Below are 22920 nucleotides of genomic sequence, written 5' to 3' on the forward strand. Positions count from 1 at the left end.
TGTTACATCAACGTGGATTCATAGTAAAAGAGTGCGGGTACTAGACTGGCCTGCCTGTAGTCCAGACCTGTCTCCCATTGAAAATGTGTGGCGCATTATGAAGCCTAAAATACCACAACGGAGACCCCCGGACTGTTGAACATCTTAAGCTGTACATCAAGCAAGAATGGGAAAGAATTCCACCTGAGAAGCTTAAAAAATGTGTCTCCTCAGTTCCCAAAGGTTTACTGAGTGTTGTTAAAAGGAAAGACCATGTAACACAGTGGTGAACATGCCCTTTCCGAACTACTTTGGCACGTGTTGCAGCCATGAAATTCTAAGATAATTATTATTTGCAAAAAAAAAATTAAGTTTATGAGTTTGAACATCAAATATCTTGTCTTTGTAGTGCATTCAATTGAATATTGGTTGAAAATGATTTGCAAATCATTGTATTCCGTTTATATTGACATCTAACACATCTTCCCAACTCATATGGAAACGGGGTTTGTAGAAGAAGGAGAAACACGGGCATGTCTGGATGACTCACCTCCATCTTTCCTGTGGTTGCCGCCAAGTTACGAAACGGGTTGTGAAACTGGCTGTGGCGCGTTCTTTTGGATGTCACTTCCTGTGTGGGGCGCGGTCTTTCTGGCGTAACTTCCTCTCCGAACTCAGTTTGTGAACGATCGATGAGTCCACGCAAAGCTAAGAGTCGGAGATTCAAGAAATAAATGGTGCACTTACCTTTGTTAAAAATGGTCCGAGGAGGGGAACCTTAAACGCTGGTTTAGTGTGGCTGACACGGGGCTTAGGCTAAATAATTATTCGTTTAAGGCGTTATCCGGCCAAATGTATACACAGCCTAATTCTGTGGCGGTAAGTAGGGGAATGAGGTAAATAGTGTCTTTGTAAAACTGCATTGTTGAAGGTACCTGAATATGTATGTAGCGGGTATACTGTAATCTCTGAGTAAAATGTAGAAAGAACTAAATGTTTAATTTGAGAACAGTTCACTGCAGGATTGTAAACCTTTATTATGCTATATTTTGAATGTGATATCTGAGACTGAGGGCGTAAAAATATATTCTGAGCTATTGGGCAGAATCCACTAGCTTGGCAGAGAGAGAAAGGTTTTCTCAAATGTAGGCACATTTTAAAGGAAGACTTCACAACTGGGTTCATACTTTGTTCCTTAAGTCCACAAGGCAGTGCAGAGGTCAACAAAGGCATTGGGTCGGATCTTAACTCCATTCGTGTCCAAATTTCATATTCCTCACCCTCATAAGCAATTTTCCAATGTGACAGTTTGCAGATATTTGCTGCCCAATACTATAATTTAAAATTGGGTAAGTACATTTTCTTCATTCTAGGATTAGAGTTATTCCAACAAAATGTTGCTATCATTTTGTCCAACACTTTGAAAGTTCATCCATCCATCCATCTTCTTCCGCTTATGCGAGGTCGGGTCGCGGCGGCAGCAGCCTAAGCAGGGAAGCCCAGACTTTCCTCTCCCCAGCCACTTCGTCCAGCTCTTCCCGGGGGATCCCGAGGCGTTCCCAGGCCAGCCGGGAGACATAGTCTTCCCAACGTGTCCTGGGTCTTCCCCGTGGCCTCCTACCGGTTGGACGTGCCCTAAACACCTCCCGAGAGAGGCGTTCGGGTGGCATCCTGACCAGATGCCCGAACCACCTCATCTGGCTCCTCTTGATGTGGAGGAGCAGTGGCTTTATTTTGAGGTCCCCCCGGATAGCAGAACTTCTCACCCTATCTCTAAGGGAGAGCCCCGCCACCCGGTGGAGGAAACTCATTTCGGCCGCCTGTACCCGTGATCTTGTCCTTTCGGTCATAACCCAAAGCTCATGACCATAGGTGAGGATGGGAACGTAGATCGACCGGTTAATTGAGAGCTTTGCCTTCCGGCTCAGCTCCTTCTTCACCACAACGGATCGATACATCGTCCGCATTACTGAAGACGCCGCACCGATCCGCCTGTCGATCTCACGATCCACTCTTCCCTCACTCATGAACAAGACTCCGAGGTACTTGAACTCCTCCACTTGGCGCAGGGTCTCCTCCCCAACCCGGAGATGGCACTCCACCCTTTTCCGGGCGAGAACCATGGACTCGGACTTGGAAGTGCTGATTCTCATCCCAGTCGCTTCACACTCGGCTGCGAACCGATCCAGTGAGAGCTGAAGATCCTGGCCAGATGAAGCCATCAGGACCACATCATCTGCAAAAAGCAGAGACCTAATCCTGCAGCCACCAAACCGGATCCCCTCAACGCCTTGACTGCGCCGAGAAATTCTGTCCATAAAAGTTATGAACAGAATCGGTGACAAAGGGCAGCCTTGGCGGAGTCCAACCCTCACTGGAAACGTGTCCGACTTACTGCCGGCAATGCGGACCAAGCTCTGACACTGATCATACAGGGAGCGGACCGCCACAATCAGACAGTCCGATACCCCATACTCTCTGAGCACTCCCCACAGGACCTCCCGAGGGACACGGTCAAATGCCTTCTCCAAGTCCGCAAAAATGAAAGTCAAAATGGTGATCATCAAGGAAGAGGTAGAACAAATTTTGGCAAAACAGATGTTTGTTCTAACAGTTTATCGAAATTATGAGCGCTCAGTCCTGCCATTGTGTGGGTGATATTTATGCCTAAATATCTAAATACGTCATTCTCTAATTTAAAGGGGAAATTGAAAAGTCCCAGTCAGTGTTATTAATTGGGAACAATAAACTCTTCGAAAAATGTCATTTGTATCACCATAATTGTCGAAAGTTGTCCGGTATCTTGAGCAATTGGGTCACAGACTTGGTTGGGTTAGTATATACCGGGGCTCAGCAACCCGTGGCTCTTTAGGGGCTCCCTGGAGCATTTAAAAAAAAAAAGGAAATGGAAAATGAGGGGAGAAAAAATATTTTTGTCTTTGTACGTTTTTTGTTTGAGTACAAACATGACACAAACTTTCCCAATTGTTAAAAAGTCCACTGTTTAATATGTTTGTGTGTATGCTTCACTGATGAGAGTATTTGGTGAACATTGTTTTGTCCTACTAATTTCGGCAGTTCTTGAACTCACCATAGCGTGGACTGTGACGCAACAGTTTGTTTACATGTAAAATCTTCTTTGTCTCATTTTGTCCACCAAAAGTTTCATGCTGTGCGTGAATGCACAAAGGTGAGCTTTGTTGATGTTATTGACTTGTTGGAGTGCTAATCAGGCATATTTGGTCAGCGCATGACTGCAAGCTAATCGATGCTAACATGCTATTTAGGCTAGCTGTATGTACATATTGCATCACTATGCCTCGTTTGTAGGTATATTTGAGATAATTTAATTTCCTTTATTTATGTCCTCTGTGTATTTAATTTATATTTGCATGTGTCATGACACATTATCTGTATGCAATATTGGTTGCATTTTAGATGTTTGTGGGCCATGTTGTTCCAGACCACAGCAAACATTACCTAACTTGCAAAGATTGTAATAAATCTATTTAGAGAAGACAGCCTGCCGTTTCCTTTAAAGGGGAACATTATCACCAGACCTATGTAAGCGTCAATATATACCTTGATGTTGCAGAAAATAGACCATATATTTTTTTAACCGATTTCCGAACTCTAAATGGGTGAATTTTGGCGAATTAAACGCCTTTCTAATATTCGCTCTCGGAGCGATGACGTCGCAACGTGACGTCACATCGGGAATCAATCCGCCATTTTCCCAAACACCGAGTCAAATCAGCTCTGTTATTTTCCGTTTTTTCGACTGTTTTCCGTACCTTGGAGACATCATGCCTCGTCGGTGTGTTGTCGGAGGGTGTAACAACACGAACAGGGACGGATTCAAGTTGCACCAGTGGCCCAAAGATGCGAAAGTGGCAAGAAATTGGACGTTTGTTCCGCACACTTTACCGACAAAAGCTATGCTACGACAGAGATGGCAAGAATGTGTGGATATCCTGCGACACTCAAAGCAGATGCATTTCCAACGATAAAGTCAAAGAAATCTGCCTCCAGACCCCCATTGAATCTGCCGCAGTGTGTGAGCAATTCAAGGACAAAGGACCTCGGTAGCACAGCAAGCAATGGCGGCAGTTTGTTCCCGCAGACGAGCGAGCTAAACCCCCTGGATGTCTTGGCTCACATCGACCCTAGCTTCCCTGGCCTGCTGACATCAACTCCAAAACTGGACAGATCAGCTTTCAGGAAAAGAGCGCGGATGAGGGTATGTCTACAGAATATATTAATTGATGAAAATTGGGCTGTCTGCACTCTCAAAGTGCATGTTGTTGCCAAATGTATTTCATATGCTGTAAACCTAGTTCATAGTTGTTAGTTTCCTTTAATGCCAAACAAACACATACCAATCGTTGGTTAGAAGGCGATCGCCGAATTCGTCCTCGCTTTCTCCCGTGTCGCTGGCTGTCGTGTCATTTTTGTCGGTTTCGCTTGCATACGGTTTTCAAACCGATATGGCTCAATAGCTTCAGTTTCTTCTTCAATTTCGTTTTCGCTACCTGCCTCCACACTACAACCATCCGTTTCAATACATTCGTAATCTGTTGAATCGTTTAAGCCGCTGAAATCCGAGTTTGAATCCGAGCTAATGTCGCTATAGCTTGCTGTTCTTTACGCCATGTTTGTTTGTGTTGGCTTCACTATGTGACGTCACAGGAAAATGGACGGGTGTTTATAACGATGGTTAAATTCAGGCACTTTGAAGCTTTTTTTAGGGATATTGTTTGATGGGTAAAATTTTGAAAAAACTTCGAAAAATATAATAAGCCACTGGGAACTGATTTTTAATGGTTTTAACCATTCTGACATTGTGATTATGTTCCCCTTTAACTTGGGCACACACATCTATACCTTTGGCCATTAAAAGCCAGTAATTTCCAGGAGTTATCTCACATTCTGAGTAGCCTCTGATTTACTAATGGTTTCTAATGTTGTAAAAAATATGTAGAATAAATATTATATTTCAACATTTCTGTCAACGAAGATTTGCTTCAGCCTGCGACACAATCACTTTGATAGTAGGCTATTATAGCTAATATAGACACTTACATCATGTGTTGTCTTCATTATAAGACTTATATACAGCTTTTCATTTTTTGCGGCTCCAGACAGATTAGTTGTTTGTATTTTTGGTCCAATATGGCTTTTTCAACGTTTTGGATTGCCGACCCCTGGTATACTGTATACAATAGCAGATCGTCCGCGTATAAAGACACCTTATGTGTTGTGCCGACTTTAGAAATTCCCATGACTTCAGTATGTATTCTTACAGCTATAGCTAGTGGTTCGATGGCAAAATCAAACAGATATGGACAGAGGCTACATCCTTGTCTGCAACCTCAGCAGAAGTCAAAAAGTCTGAAACAACATTGTTCGTTTGCACTGCCACCACAGGGGAGAAGACAATCTTTGAATCCATTCATGAATCTAAGAGCCAAAGTTTAACTTCTCTAGAACTGCAAAAAGGAAGCCCCATTCAACGCGGTCGAAAACCTTTTCCGCGTCTAAAGAGATTGTTACCTCAGACCCCTCCGTTGGGCCCAAAGTATGAAAAACATTGAGTAACCTTGAGAAAACAGTGCGATCTTTGGTATTATAATGTCGATTCTATTGGCCCTAATTTTTGTCAAGATTTTGCAGTCACAATTTAGAAGGCTTTCAGGTCTGTATGAGCTGTATTGTAGCAAATCTATGTATTTTTAGTGTAATACCAATAATATAGCTTGCATCATAGTGAATGATCATTTTCCCATGTTTAATGCCTCCTGCTACATGGCTCTAAGCATCGGTCCTAATTTATCTGACAATATTTTGTATAGTTCAATAGAGAAACCATCGAGTCTGTCAGGTTTGTCACTGACAGTTTAGTTATGTTTTGAGTTTTTCCTCTGTCTTTATTTCCTGTCGGCGCTCTTATTTTGGTTATTTCCTACTTGTCTCCCTGAGTGCTGTGTCCCCTCAGCTGTGGCTGATTGGCACCTGGCCACACCTGGTGTCAATCAGCCAGCTGCTATTTAAACCTGCCTTCTCCTCCAGTCAGTGCTGGATTATTGTAGTGTCTACCTGTCATTGTCGCTAATACTTGTTGTCACTACTACCGATCATAATAATTGTTGTTGTAGCTCTGTCTACTTTTGTTCACTCTGCTCTTGTCATAGTTTCTTCGTGTCACAGTAAGTGTTTTTGTTTCTTGTCGACAGTTAGCTTTTGTGCTATTTTAGTTCATAGCCAAGTTTGTTCTCCGCCTTGTGCGCGTCTTTTGTTTGTACCCTTTTGTTTGTTTTTTTGCCATAGTGTTTAATTAAATCATGTTTTCTCGCTCAATGCCTGCCGTCATCTCTGCATCTTGGGGTTCGTCACCAACAAACTCTGACAGAGTCCTTGTTTCTTTGCATTGACTTAAATGCTTGAAAAACTCCATTTGTTGAGATCTCCCTGTCAATCCAGACTTTATATACTAGAGATATTTGTGGAATAGGCAGCTTGTCAAGAAATGTTGACAATGCTCTTTTTGTCAGCGAGTTCCGAGGTGTAGAGCGATGAATATAATTTCTTGAACTGTTTGTAATGGTCATGGGATCAGTCTTCTTCTCCCCTGGGGCTTTGTTTGTATCAGAAATGTTTTATTTTCTGCTAGGAGTTTCCCTGCCCTTTCTTCAAGTTCATAAAAGGTTTGTTTCCATTTAAAAAAGTAGACGCTCTGTTTGTGCAATGGAAAATTCAAATTCAGTTTTCTTTAATGAAGATCTGGCGTGGGAGCTTCTGTGTAGAGACGATCTACTTCTCCTATACCAGGGGTCGGCAACCCGCGGCTCTATCTTCAGCGCCGCCCTAGTGGCTCTCTGGAGCTTTTTCAAAAATGTATGAAAAATGGAAAAACATGAGGGGAAAAAATGTTTTTGTTTGTTTTAATATGGTTTCCGTAGGAGGAAAAACATGACGCAAACCTCCCTAATTGTTATAAAGCACACTGTTTATATTAAACATGCCTCACTAATTCGAGTATTTGGCGAGTTTTGTCCTACTAATTTTGGCGGTCCTTGAACTCACCGTAGTTTGTTTACATATATAACTTTCTCCGACTTTCTAGGACGTGTTTTATGCCACTTCTTTTTCTGTCTCATTTTGTCCACCAAACTTTTAACGATGTGCATGAATGCACAAAGGTGAGTTTTCTTGACGTTATTGACTTGTGTGGAGTGATAATCAGACATATTTGGTCACTGCATGACTGCAAGCTAATCAATGCTAACATGCTATTTAGGCTAGCTATATTTACATATTGCATCATTATGCTTCGTTTGTAGGTATATTTGAGGTCATTTAGTTTCCTTTAAGTCATCTTAATTCAATTTATATCTCATGACACACTATCTGTATGTAATATGGCTTTTAATTTTTTGCGGCTCCAGACAGATTTGTTTTTGTATTTTTGGTCCAATATGGCTCTTTCAACATTTTGGGTTGCCGACTCCTGTCCTATACCAATCAATCAATGTTTACTTGTACAGCCCTAAATCACGAGTGTCTCAAATTGATATATTGATTGATTGATACTTCTCCTATACCGTCATCGAGTCATGCCATTGTTGGTTTTTACGAGCAGACGAGCATGTTCGGCAGCGCGCAATCACAGAGTACTTACAAGCAGACCCAGTGTGTAGACAGAAAAGGGAGAACGGACGCATTTTGGCTTAAAAACTAACGATAAAAGTGAAGCTATAACACTGAAGGTGTTTTAAGACATGGCTAGCTCGCTAGCGGTTAAAGTCTAGCCGCAGTCTGCAGTGCTTTACTTCTAAATCACTAATCCTTGTCTCCATGGCGACAAAGTGCATTTCTTACAAGTATAATTATCACTGCAGGACGAGGAATAGCTAAACATGTAAACAAACGCTATTGGTGGATCTACACTTAACATCCACTGTAATGATACCAAGTAGAGGACCGTATCTACTCGTTACTACTATGATTACGTCGATATTTTTTGGCATGGCATCACAAAATGTTTTTTAGTTTTTTCAAATTTATATTATGTTTATAAACTCAGGAAATATGTCCCTGGACACATGAGAACTTTGAATATGACCAATGTATGATCCTGTAACTACTTTGGATTGATACCTGAATTCATGGTATCATCCAAAACTAATGTAAAGTATCAAACAATAGAAGAATAAGTGATTATTACATTTTAACAGAAGTGTAGATAGAACATGTTAAAAGAGAAAGTAAGCAGATATATAATAACAGTAAATGAACAAGTAGATTAATAATGAATTTCCTACCACTTGTCCTATAATTTTGACAAAATAATAGGTAGATAAATGACACAATATGTTACTGCATATGTCAGCAGCTAAATTAGGAGCCTTTGTTTGTTTACTTACTAATAAAAGACACGTTGTCTTGTATGTTCACTATTTTATTCAAGGACAAACATGCAATAATAAACATATGTTTTACGTACCCTAAGATTTTTTGTTAAAATAAAACCAATAATGCAATTTTTTGTGGTGCCCTTTATTTAGAAAAGTACCGAAAACTATCAAAATACTTCTTTGTACCGGGACAACACAATTTGGGACAAACAACAAATGTACAAATGTTTTGTTCCAAGTTCAACCTTGGCGGACGTCCGCACTCTACTGAACTCTTGGTTGAATGCAAAGTTGTGACGGTTTCTAATTAATCAGACACGCACGTGTTTTATGTCCCTCGTGTTGGTTATTGCCACGGATGACTTTGTGTCATCTGCGCCACAAAACTGATATATGAAAAAGCCTGACTTTTCGCAGCTTGCATGAGACGGCCCGCTTTGACGGCCTCTCCAGATGCGGGGCCACCTGGACAAAGGCCGGGCGTAGGTTACTCAGCCAGACTCCAAGCAGAGCCGGCTGACAGATTGCGGCTCCTGGAGCGTTACGCCGCATTTAAATAGCACCTTTTGATACGAGATCAATACGTGGGATTAACAGTCCGGTCACTCATGGGCAGACGCCGCCGGGAGACAGCATGCTTTGACTGTGATACATTATTTGGCAGAACTAAACAAAGAAGTTATTTCAATTCCAATGGTTTTGTTACTTTTTTTTTTTTTTTTTACTAAAGGTCAAGCGCTGTCAAAAATATCAGCATATTGACCTTTTTAAACATTCCAGAAACATTGGGATCAAAGATTATGCATCCTTCTTCTCGTTCTGGCCCACAAAGGGTTAAAACTCATTCACACTAAAGTGGAGGGGGGGGGGGTGCAAGTCCGTGTGCGCCTCATGTGCAGGTCGCTGCACGTCGAACATGGCATCCGCTGTCCAGGTGATACGGTGGAATCGTCAAGAGGCCGCACTGGATGACAGCATGCTCCGATATCACTTGAGGCGATGTGTTCACCTGTCACTGACATCTGCTCTCGTCCCTGCTGTATCTGCCTCCAGTATGTAAAATACTGTAAAATGCTCCCCTCGCATCTTCTCAGGGGACACTTACAAAACCGAAACTTGGATATTATTTCTTGAGTAGTTAGTAGTGTTGTCCTAATACCGATATTTTGATACGATTCGGTACTTTTCGATACTTTTCTAAATAAAGCATACTTGCCAACCTTGAAACCTCCGATTTCGGGAGGTGGGGGGTGGGGGCGGGGCGTGGTTGGGGGCGTGGTTAAGAGGGGAGGAGTATATTGACAGCTAGAATTCACCAAGTCAAGTATTTCATACATATATATATATATATATATATATATATATATATATATATATATATATATATATATATATATATATATATATATATATGATAGATATCTACATCCTGAAAGTATGCAAACAAAACTGTCATGTCTGTGTGATCATGTTTTGTTTTAGTCATGTTCGGTTCTGTTTTTGGACTTTTTGTGCACTTTTGTTTTGTTTTGTCACCATAGCAACCATTAGTTTTCACCTGTCACGTCACGCACCTGTTTCACGTTTTGAGTCACGCACCTGCTTTCACTAATCATGTCTATAGTATTTAAGTTAATTGTTTTCAGTTTGTCGTTCGGACGACATCCCACATTTATGCTCTGCACATTCCTGACACTTGATTTCATGTCCATCGTTCATGCTGCTCTTTTAGTCCATGCCAAGTAAGTCTTTGTTTATTAATGCCACAGTTAGTGTTTTTTGTTGTTCATAGTTTCTGCCTTTGTGCAAGTATTTGTTTTCATAGCCAAGTTGTTTCTCCGCCACTGTGCACGCTTTTCGTTTGTACTTTTTTTTAATAGTAATAAACAATCATGTACTCACATCCCTGTCTCGCCCGAGCCAACTTTCCGTTGCCTTCTGGAAAAACTAAACCCATGGACCAAGTCATGACAAAAACTGTGTTTAGATAATTGATACTTCAAACTTGCATAAATAAATATTAAGGAATATAACATAACTTGGCTTCTGAGAGTTTCAAAATTTAATGAATACAATGCTAAAGTTGTTAATAAACAAGCAATTATTTTAATAATTAAATATGGTCATTTTAAATGAATTATTATGATAATTTAAAATCAGTTATTTCAAATATGTTTATTTTAATGTATAATTCTATAGCTGGATGTAATAAGGAGTCAGGAAAAAAATACAAATAAAAATACAATTAATTTTGATGTTTTTAGCAAAATATAGTAAACATGTATTTAGTTTTTGTTTTTTTTAAATTAACAAATATATTTATTTTTAGGTAAGATAAACATAATAATATAATATATCTCTAGTCTGGATGATTTAGTTCTAGTCACCCTGTTGTCCTCCCGTCATGAAAAAAGGCTGTCCTCACTCAGGTCCGCATGGAGCTGGAGGGGGCGTGGCTTCCAGCTCCGGCTGAAAATCGGGAGATTTTCGGGAGAATATTTGTCCCGGGAGGTTTTCGGGAGAGGTGGTGAATTTCGGGAGTCTCCCAGAAAATTCGGGAGGGTTGGCAAGTATGAAATAAAGGGGAGCACAAAAAATTGCATTTTTGGCTTTATTTTAACAAAAAATCTTAGGCTACATTAAACATATGTTTATTATTGCAAGTTTGTCCTTAAATAAAATAGTGAACATACAAGACAACTTGTCTTTTCGTAGTAAGTAAACAAACAAAAGCTCCTAATTAGTCTGCTGACATATGAAGTAACATATTGTGTCATTTATCTACCTAATTTTTTGTAAAAATTATTAAGGACAAGTGGTAGAAAATGAATTATTAATCTACTTGTTCATTTACTGTTAATATCTGCTTACTTTCTCTTTTAACATGTTCTATCTACACTTCTGTTAAAATGTTATAATCACTTATTCTTCTCTTGTTTGGCTGCTTCACATTAGTTTTGGATGATACCACAAATTTGGGTATCAATCCGATACCAAGTCGTTACAGGATCATACATTGGTCATATTCAAAGTCCTCATGTGTCCAGAAACATATTTCCTGAGTTTATAAACATTTTTTTATTTTTTTTAATGGAAGAAGATGTGATGCCAAAACTAATATTGACATAATCATAGTAGTATCACCCATGTACTTGGTATCATTGCAGTGGATGTCAGGTGGAGATCCACCCATGGCGGTTGTTTACATTGGTGAGCTACGGTGTGTAGTGAAGCATGTTTAGCTATTCCTCATCCTGCAGTGATAATGATACTTGTAAGAAACGTACTTTATTTGTCGCCATGGAGGCGAGGATTAGTGATTTAGAAGTAGCACCTCTTCCTGAGCGCGTTACAGTGTTATAATTTCACCTTTATCTTTACTTTTTAAGCCAAAATGCGTCCATTCTCCCTTTTCTGTCTACACACTGTGTCTGCTTGTAAGTACTCTGTGATTGTGCGCTGCCGAACATGCTCCTCTGCTCGTAAACCAGCGATGTCACGACGTGACGACGACTAGGGGGTTGGGGGACTGGTACTTTTCAGAGGTGGTATAGTACCGAATATGATTCATTAGTATCGTGGTACTATACTAATACTGGTATACCGTACAAACCTAGTAGTCAGTGTACAGCTTGTATAGCCGAAGCCTGTAGATCAGAGACATTCAACTAAATGGTTTTGGGGCCACATTTCCAGATAGCCAAGAACCGGGGTCCACGAGAATTCTCCCTTCATTATTCGTCTTATTTCTTATCTCTGAAGTATATTTGATTTTGTTGTACTTATTTTGTCAGAGTTACAGGAGCGCTCTGGTGTTTTTAAGGACCTTCTGTCAAAGATCATTCCTATGACAGAATTATAGTCTTTTTAAGCATCGGCTGCAAAAATGTCAGCCTCTCATCAGTTTTTTTGAACTGAACTGGCGGGGCACCAGTTGAATAGCCCAAATGATGAAAAAGAGAGGACCTAAAATGAAACCTTGAGGAACACCACTCGGTCACAAATGACTACTGACTGCATCTGATGTAAACACAAATGTGTTGCTGCCAGAAAGGTGAGGACTTAAAAGGGTGCCTTGAGGGACGCTTCAGGTGTGTAAATAACACGTTTGGACCCCAGTGTTCTAGAGAACCCAAAACCAGTGAAGTTGGCACGTTGTGTAAATGGAAAATAAAAACAGAATACAATGATTTGCAAATCCTTTTCAACTTATATTCAATTGAATAAACTGCAAAGACAAGATATTTAATGTTCGAACTGAGAATTTAATGGCAATACGTCGCAAAAAAGTTGTCACAGGGGCATTTTTACCACTGTGTTACATGGCCTTTCCTTTTAACAACACTCAGTAAACGTTTGGGAACTGAGGAGACACATTTTTGAAGCTTCTCAGGTGGAATTCTTTCCCATTCTTGCTTGATGTACAGCTTAAGTTGTTCAACAGTCCGGGTGTCTCTGTTGAGGTATTTTACGCTTCATATTGCGCCACACATTTTCAATGGGAGACAGGTCTGGACTACAGGCAGGCCAGTCTAGTACCCGCACCCTTTTAATATGAAGCCACACTGTTGTAACACGTGGCTTGGCATTGTCTTGCTGAAATAAGCAGGGGCGTCCATGATAACGTTGCTTGGATGGGAATCAATGTTGCTCCAAAACCTGTATGTACCTTTCAGTATTAATGGTGCCTTCACAGATGTGTAAGTTACCCATGTCTTGGGCACTAATACACCCCCATACCATCACAGATGTTGGGTTTTGAACTTTGCACCTATAATAATCCAGATGGTTCTTTTCCTCTTTGGTCCAGAAGAAACAACGTCCACAGTTCCCAAAAACAATTTGAAATGTGGACTCGTCATACCACAGGACTAGGGATGTCCGATAATGGCTTTTTGCCGATATCCGATATTCCAATATCTTCTAACTCTTTAATGTTTGATACCGACAGTGACGTGCGGTGAGGTTCATGGCTGGTGAGGCACTGACTTCATCACAGTCAGATTTACAAACATATGAACCCTAAATAGTATCTTATTCACCATTTGATTGGCAGCAGTTAACGGGTTATGTTTAAAAGCTCATATCAGCATTCTTCCCTGCTTGGCACTCAGCATCAAGGGTTGGAATTGGGGGTTAAATCACCAAAAATTAGGGGTGAGCAAGGGGATGGGTCAAATGCAGAGGAGAAATTTCACCTCACCTAGTGTGTGTGTGTGAAAATCATTGGTACTTTAACTAAACTTTAACTTTACACATACAAACTGTAGCACACAAAAAAGCACATTTAATAAAAAAAATGTTATTATGGTCTTACCTTTACTTATAAGTGCGGGAACAGTGGTGTTCGTGTTGGAGGAGTTGTGAATGATTGAAATATAAAATCCGTGCTGCAGTCTGCAGGTGTACCTAATGTTGTGTCCCTGCAGTCGTTCACGGCTCCTCCGGCGCGAGCATTGTTGTTTTTGCACTTTTTGGCTTCTTGTTAAGTGACTTTTTTTGGGTGGATTCGGTCTTGCACATGGAGGGTTTGGGTGTGGGCTTTGGTTGGTGTGGCGCTCCCGTCGGGGGGTGCACTCTGTGGCGGAGGTGCATTAACCGGCACCAGGAGGCGGGATTACTGCGAGCCTCACACAGTGCGTCTTCGCAGCAGTTTTATGATTGCTCAGCACAAGAAATACTTTACACACATACAGTTGTTGACAAAATACACTGAAAATTATATACCTCAGCTAACTAAACTATGGAAATGTATAATATAGTTCATATAGCAATACGGTCTCACTGCACAGCAGGCCAGCAGTTAGCCGAGTCCGCAATCCATGTTGAGGCACAACGGAGTGACGTGCCTCAACTGGCTGCTGATCACAGCACCGTCTCTTCTCAGTATTTGAACGGCAAATGTGAAAATTCAGCGATTTTGAATAAAAATAATCTAAAACTGGTGAAGTTAAATGGAAAATAACTTTATAGTATAATCACTGGATACATATAACAATTTTTTTATTTTTTTTTATTTTTAAATTTTTTTTCTTTCCATGATGGCAGGTGAGGCCCCGCCTCATTTGCCTCCAGTGACCGCACGTCACTGGATACCGATATCAACCGATACCGATATCAACCGATATATACAGTCGTGGAATTAACACATTATTATGCCTAATTTGGACAACCAGGTATGGTGAAGATAAGGTACTTTAAAAAAAAAATTAATAAAATAAGATAAATAAATTAAAAACATTTTCTTGAATAAAAAAGAAAGTAAAACAATATAAAAACAGTTACATTGAAACTAGTAATGAATGAAAATGAGTAAAATTCACTGTTGAAGGTTAGTACTATTAGTGGACCAGCAGCACGCACAATCATGTGTGCTTACGGACTGTATCCCTTGCAGACTGTATTGATATATATTGATATATAATGTAGGAACCAGAATATTAATAACAGAAAGAAACAACCCTTTTGTGTGAATGAGTGTAAATGGGGGAGGGAGGTTTTTTGGGTTGGTGCACTAATTGTAAGTGTATCTTGTGTTTTTTATGTTGATTTAATAAAAAAAAACGATACCGATAATTTAAAAGAACGATACCGATAATTTCCGATATTACATTTTAAAGCATTTATCGGCCGATAATTCCGGCCTGCCGATATTATCGGACATCTCTACACAGTACACTTTTCCACTTTGCATCAGTCCATCTTAGATGAGCTCGGGTCCAGCGAAGCTGGCGGCGTTTCTGGGTGTTGTTGATAAATGGCTTTGGCTTTGCATAGTAGAGTTTTAACTTGCACTTACAGATGTAGCCACAAACTGTAGTTATTGACAGTAGTTTTCTGAAGCATTCCTGAGCCCATGTGGTGATATCCTTTACACACATGTCACTTTTTGATGCAGTACCGCATGAGGGACCGAAGTTCACGTTGGTTTTCGTCCTTGCTGCTTACGTGCAGTGATTTCTCCAAATTCTCTCAACCTTTTGATAATATTACGGACCGTAGATGGTGAAATCCCTAAATTCCTTGCAATATCTCATTGAGAAATGTTGTTCTTAAACTGTTCGACAATTTGCTCACACATTTGTTCACAAAGTGGTGACGGAGCATTTCATGAAAGCTGCTTTTATACCTAATCATGGCACCCACCTGTTCCCAAAATAGCCTGTCCACCTGTGGGATGTTGCAAATAAGTGTTTGATGAGCATTCCTCAACTTTCTCAGTCTTTTTTGCCACTTGCGCTAGCTTTTTTGAAACATGTTGCAGGCATCAAATTCCAAATGAGCTAATATTTGCAAAAAAAATAATAAAGTTTTCCAGTTTGAACGTTAAGTATCTTGTCTTTGCAGTCTATTCAATTCAATATAAGTTGACAATGATTTGCAAATCATTGTATTCTGTTTTTATTTAGCATTTACACAACGTGCCAACTTCACTGGTTTTGGGGTTTTTGTGTTTGCCAGCAAGGTTAATATGTCAATGCAAGGATCTGCCAATGTATTTACATTGGTCTAAGTATCAAGTCTTTTTAAAAATGCTACAAAAATGTTTGTTCCACAAGTTTTAATGTGAATTCGAGGGCCGTAATGGTGTCATTCCTGGGCCAGATTTGGTCCTAGATTTACTACACAACCCCAGTGCAGTAAGCTACAACTCGCAACTTTTTTTTAACCCCTAGATTGTTACGTGCAATGTTATTTTAAGGAAACCGGGGCAAACTTTGGGGCAACATTTGTTTGTCTCAATCCTGAGAAAAATAGGGCGTATGAAAACGGAGGTGCCACCCGGCCTAAAAAATATCCTTAACACAAACATTTTTTTGTTCCAGTTCTGGAGAGCAAAACAAAGAGGCTGCTGAGCTGCAGGGGAGATTCTGATTTCATGACAGGAGACAAGGAATGTCAAGAAAAAACACAAACCCATGTGCTTCTTGTCAAACTATACCATTTGTATGAATCAACGTTGGTTTTAAGTAGACCAGAACCACAAATATCAACAACACCCACCATGTCTAATGAATTCAATATATATTTGTTATAGTATTGCTACTTTGTTTTACTTTAAAGGACAAAAAAAGACTCCAGGCCACTAAGAAAGGGGCAAGGACATGCAAGTCAGTTCCAGTAAGAGAGTGCACACCCTGGAGATCATGTGTCCGTGTGTACATGATGTGCAGTACATTATTCTCTCTGTCGCTCATGAAAATAAACAGCTGCTGCCTCACAACACATTTCCGTCTTATAACACAGTGACATATAAAACATTAAATATTAATACGCTATTGTATATTGATTGGGGGGGGGGGAGCTGCCACTATAATGGCCCGGTTGATATTTCTGAATCAAACAATGACAAACTCGTTACCAAAGGTCATTTTTTAAACATTTATAACGGCTGAGTAGCGGTGGAGCAGGAGGCCTCGCATGGGCAATAAAAGACGAAGACATGCAGATGAAGACGGTGCATAATTGTCGCTGCTCCGAATGTAAGTTATGCATGATAAATATCTCTGGCGGTGTATTAACCCGCCGCGATTGATTCAAGAGCCCGATGGATTATTTTGATGTGTCTCAAGAAGCTCTTGAAGAAGACACAAGAGTTGTAGTTATAATTCTTGTATTATTGAAGATATTAACTAAACCAGGGTAGGTAAGTAGCTATAAAAAGGTAAAAATATTCAATGTTTTTTGTTTCACTGACTGGCTGTTCACACCTGCTCCAAAGTTAGTACAGTTTCATATATGCAGGGAAAATAGTAATACCCAAAAAATTCAAATGTACACCGGAAAAAGACAGTGTTCAAAAACAAGGGGAAAAAAAATAATAATTAGGGGTATTTTACTTGAACTAAGCAAAATTATCTGCCAATAGTCAAACTAGCTAACCTCAATGAACCCAAAATTACCTTAAAATAAGTATATTCTCACTAATAATAAGTACACTTTTCTTAATAGCAAAAACAAATATGAGAGCTTTTTTCTCAATATGTTGAAAATGTGAGTGTGAATGTTGTCTGTCTATCTGTGTTGGCCCTGCGATGAGGTGGCGACTTGTCCAGGGTGTACGACGCCTTCCGCCCGATTGTAGCTGAGATAGGCTCCAGCGCCCCCCGCGACCCCAAAGGGAATAAGCGGTAGAAAATGGATGGATGGATGGATGTTGAAAAATATTCTTAAATTAAGTAAGTGCTAGTTGTCATGATCCGTTACCCGGATCATGGCATGATTTATGTTGGTTATGTTTCTGTTTTAGTCTGTTTCCTGGGTGCACCCTCTTTCCCTGTTTACTGTTGGTTTTCAAGGGCACTGATTCTCCTCACCTGTCTTGGTTTTGCAATTAGTGTTCCCGCCAGGTGTTTTGGTTAATCACTCCCCTTTATAGTTTCCTGTCACCCAGCAGTAGTTGCTGGGTCAATGTTTACAATAGGCAAAATTTACGTTCCCCTGGTTTTCTCCTCGCTCTTTAGATTATTCTGTCGTCCAGCATTCCCCGTTTTTCACCCTTGGTGACATTTTGTTTTTTTTGTTTAGCTCCACGCTTGCGAGCGTCCTCAGTTTTGTATTTTTTTCCTGCCTTTTATTTATTAAAAATACTTTAATCTTACCTGCACACTCCTCCTGCTTGTCTTCTAAATAAAGAATAGTGAACAACAGGCTGAATAAGTGTACGTTATATGAGGCATAAATAACCAACTGAGAACGTGCATGGTATGTCCACGTAACATATTATGGTAAGAGTCATTCAAATAACTATAACATATAGAACATGCTATACGTTTACCAAACAATCTGTCACTCCTAATCGCTAAATCCCATGCAATCTTATACGTCTAGTCTCTTACGTGAATGAGCTAAATAATATTATTTGATATTTTACGGTAATGTGTTAATAATTTCACACATAAGTCGCTCCTGAGTATAAGTCGCACCCCCGCCCAAACTATGAAAAAAACTGCAACTTATAGCCTGAAAAATACGGTACGTATTTCCTCTTGTTTCATTGGAAATAAAACAGCAAAGTTCATTTGGCTGTCATCGGTTTTAATTATGAGACACAATTGTGTCAAAGTCATGATTTCTTATTTCATGCTTGAAATAAGAAATTATTATTTAAAAAAAGCAGTTTTATACTTGTGAGTGTTGATGACACAGCTTTGCAACACTTGATATCCTAGTTTCAAGCATGTTTTACTCAATATAGGTCATAATAGTGACGTGCAGTTACTAGAGGCAGGTGAGGCGGGGCCTCACCTGCCATCATGGAAAGAAAATAAATGTAAAAAGAAAAAGAAAAAATTAAATTGTTATATGTATTCAGTGATTATACTATGCAGTTATTTTCCATTTAACTTCACCAGTTTTAGATTATTTTTATTCAAAATCGCTGAATTTTCACATTTGCCGTTCAAATACTGAGAAGAGACGGTGCGGTGAACAGCAGCCAGTTGAGGCACGTCACTCAGTGCCTCAACATGGATTGCGGACTCGGCTAACTGCTGGCCTGCTGTGCAGTGAGACCGTATTGCTATATGAATTATATTTATACATTTAGTTAGCTGAGGTATATAATGTACAGTGTATTTTGTCAACAACTGTATGTGTGTAAAGTATTTCTTGTGCTGAGCGATCATAAAACGGTTGCAAAAGACGCACTGTGTTGGAGGAGTTGTGAATGACTGCAATAATTCACAACTCCTCCAACACGAACATTATTGTTTTTGCACTTTTTGGCTTCTTATTAAATAACTTTTGTAACCTATTTTCATGGGCTTTCCTCTTTGTGATGTTAAGTTCCTGTTATGCACTGTTATACAGTATATGCCTTGAGCTCTTATTTTGAAGGCGCTAAGAGCGGAAGTGATGACACGGAGTGTAGCGGAGGTTTTTGAAAGAAGGTAAATAAAGTGGTCCTCGTGTAAACTGGAGCCTCCGTGTTTGTTATTTTGTAGTTTCATACAGTATAGGCGACATTTATAAACCCTCGGTTACACTTTTTTAAATAGATTCAATCATGCACATGGAAAGTTTAAGTGAGGGCTTTAGTTGCGGCGCATGGACTCCATTTATAAGTAAAGGTAAGACCATAATAACGTTTTTTTTTATTAAATGTGCTTTTTTGTGTGCTACAGTTTGTATGTGTAAAGTTAAAGTTAAGTTAAAGTACCAATGATTGTCACACACACACTAGGTGTAATGAAATTTGTCATCTGCATTTGACCCATCCCCTTGTTCACCCCCTGGGAGGTGAGGGGAGCAGAGGGGAGCAGTGGGCAGCAGCGGCGCCGCGCCCGGGAATCATTTTTGGTGATTTAACCCCCAATTCCAACCCTTGATGCTGAGTGCCAAGCAGGGAAGAATGCTGGTATGAGCTTTTAAACATAACCCGTTAACTGCTGCCAATCAAATGGTGAATAAGATACTCTTTAGGGTTCATATGTTTGTAAATCTGACTGTGATGAAGTCAGTGCCTCACCAGCCATCAACCTCACCGCACGTCACTGGGTCATAACATCTCAGCAACAAGCTGTAATATCTTACTGAGATCATTAAGAACCTAAACACTTAAAACAAGTAAAAACTAACATAAAATCTGCTTAGTGAGAAGAATTATCTTATCAGACAGAAAATAAGCAAATATCACCCTTATTTGAGATATTTCATCTTCCTTAGATATCAGTTTGTGCAGTGTACAGAACCGGTTTTGTATAATTGACGGACTCATGCTTAACGCGACCAATTAACTGTCCCTTTGCACAATGTAAACAACCATTTGATATACAAAACAACACAAAGGGACCCGCAAAGTCAAAGCAAACTGACTCGCAAAATAGACTTGTCATGTAATGGACTGCTCCTGTTACATTGTATAATGACAACCGACAAACAATTTACAGTCAATATTTTTTTTTTATGTGCCTGTAGTCCAGACCTGTCTCCCATTATGAAGCCTAAAATACCACAACGGAGACCCCCGGACTGTTGAACAACTTAAGCTGTACATCAAGCAAGAATGGGAAAAAATTCCACCTGAGAAGCTTCAAAAATGTGTCTCCTCAGTTCCCAAACGTTTACTGAGTGTTGTTAAAAGGAAAGGCCATGTAACACAGTGGTGAACATGCCCTTTCCCAACTACTTTGGCACGTGTTGCAGCCATGAAGTTCTAAGTAGATTATTATTTGCAAAAAAAAAAAAAAGTTTATGAGTTTGAACATCAAATATGTTGTCTTTGTAGTGCATTCAATTGAATATGGGTTGAAAAGGATTTGCAAATCATTGTGTTCCGTTTATATTTACATCTAACACAATTTCCCAACTCATTTGGAATTAGGGTTTGTACAAAACGTGTGAATTATATTTTAAAATGTGCATTCCTTTATTTTAAACGGTATTTTGTTTGTAGTGTGTATACTGTAGTTCCTCTAGTACTCTGACAGTAATCCTTGGATGGACGTAGAAAAGACAAAAAAGAAGTTCCTTCAGACATGTGGGCTCAAAAAGATTCGAGGGGAAATATTCAGTGACCAAATCTTTTTCATACCATAATTGTGGAGGCAGAGCGTGGCACACTGATGCTTTCTTTGTTCGTCTGACTCATAATCGGGGAATGGGACTGTTGTGTGCTACCAGAAGCCACAGAGATGGACCATTCCGGGCTGCAGGAAGCTGACAAAGAGAGTGTTCAAACATTGGAGGCAGTAAAGTGACCAGTCAAGTGAAGATCTGCTGGATGGAATGAAGTGTCGCTCTGAGGAGTCCTTTCTTTGCCCCTAGAGGAAAAGGACCAATGGAGAGACTGACTGTCCGCAGTGTCGGTGGTAGGGCTGGAGGTCCTCTGAGGTGTCACCTTCACACATTGAGACAAAGCCCTCTGGTATGACCCTTCTTCACACCCCGTATCCCCGCTCCATCTTAGACAAATGAGTGAAGACCCGCACCCAGGCAGCACCACAGGCAAGGACGGAGACCCGCCTGGACTCTCGCTCCGTCACTTCACACTTGAATCTCCTCTCCCGCAGTCTCCTTCCTTCCTTCTCAGGCTGCGGGGCTCCCGCTGCTCATTTGATGTCCACGGGACTTTTATCAGGGTCTCGCCCAGACATACGCCACATGTCAGCTTGCCGTCTCTGGTCACACTGCCTGAAGGAAGATGGTAGTCTGAGTCTTCAGCAGGAGAACAAATATGACAACCAACCCTTGCTGTCTTATTCGCCATCTTCAACTATCAACACAAAGGCATACCGGCTCGTTTTTGTTGATGTCGTTAGTAGCGTTAGTGCCTGATCTACTAAAGGTTTGAATGTACAAACCCTGTTTCCATATAAGTTGGGAATTTGTGTTAGATGTAAATATAAACGGAATACAATGATTTGCAAATCCTTTTCAACCCATATTCAATTGAATGCACTACAAAGACAAGATATTTGATGTTCAAACTCATAAACTTTATTTTTTTTTTTTGCAAATAATAATTAACTTAGAATTTCATGGCTGCAACACGTGCCGAAGTAGTTGGGAAAGGGCATGTTCACCACTGTGTTACATCACCTTTTCTTTTAACAGGACTCAATAAACGATTGGGAACCGAGGAAACTATTTGTTGAAGCTTTGAAAGTGGAATTCTTTCCCATTCTTGTTTTACGTAGAGCTTCAGTCGTTTAACAGTCCGGGGTCTCCGCTGTCGTATTTTACGCTTCATAATGCGCCACACATTTTCGATGGGAGACAGGTCTGGACTGCAGGCGGACCAGGAAAGTACCGCACTCTTTTTTTACGAAGCACCGCTGTTGTAACACGTGTTGAATGTGGCTTGTGGACAAAGGGGTGTACCTCGCCCCATCCTTTCTTGTGAAAGACTGAGCATTTTTTGGGAAGCTGTTTTTGTACCCAATCATGGCACCCACCTGTTCCCAATTAGCCTGCACACCTGTGGGATGTTCCAAATAAGTGTTTGATGAGCATTCCTCAACTTTATCAGTATTTATTGCCACCTTTCCCAACTTCTTTGTCACATGTTGCTGGCATCAAATTCTAAATGTAATGATTATTTGCAAAAAAAAAAAATTGTTATCAGTTTGAACATCAAATATGTTGTCTTTGTAGCATATTCAACTGAATATGGGTTGAAAATGATTTGCAAATCATTGTATTCGGTTTGTATTTACATCTAACACAATTTCCCCAACGCATATGGAAATGGGGTTTGTACAAAAACACGTGCAAATAGGACCTACTATGATTGTGTCTCTTTAGTGAGCAAAATAAGGAGGCTGTCTTCTTGAATATGCAGACAATATGCTGATCATCAGAACGGCCACATTACCGGGAGGAGAAAACACAAATATAATAATTTAGCATGATTTACTAAAACTGGGATCTGTTTAGCGTCTATATTTAGGACGTTCGAAATGTGCATTCGAAGTGGCAGTTACACAGAAATGGCCGTGAGAAAGAAGGTGATCGCGCTGCAGCTCCATCTTACATATAATTGTCAATGTGTGGTCTGTCAAAAAAAATACCAAAATAAAAAGCG

The 22920-nt window shown here is 40.1% G+C and overlaps 1 long non-coding RNA gene across 2 annotated transcripts in view; it reads left to right on the forward strand.

The window, feature by feature from the left end:
• LOC133613229 (uncharacterized) overlaps positions 1-22920 on the forward strand; it is a 173957-nt gene that overhangs the window by 113925 nt on the left and 37112 nt on the right. The gene's annotated exons all lie outside the window — the stretch shown is intronic.

Source organism: Nerophis lumbriciformis, linkage group LG13 (assembly GCF_033978685.3).
Source record: "Nerophis lumbriciformis linkage group LG13, RoL_Nlum_v2.1, whole genome shotgun sequence".
NCBI classification, from domain to species: Eukaryota; Metazoa; Chordata; class Actinopteri; order Syngnathiformes; family Syngnathidae; genus Nerophis; species Nerophis lumbriciformis.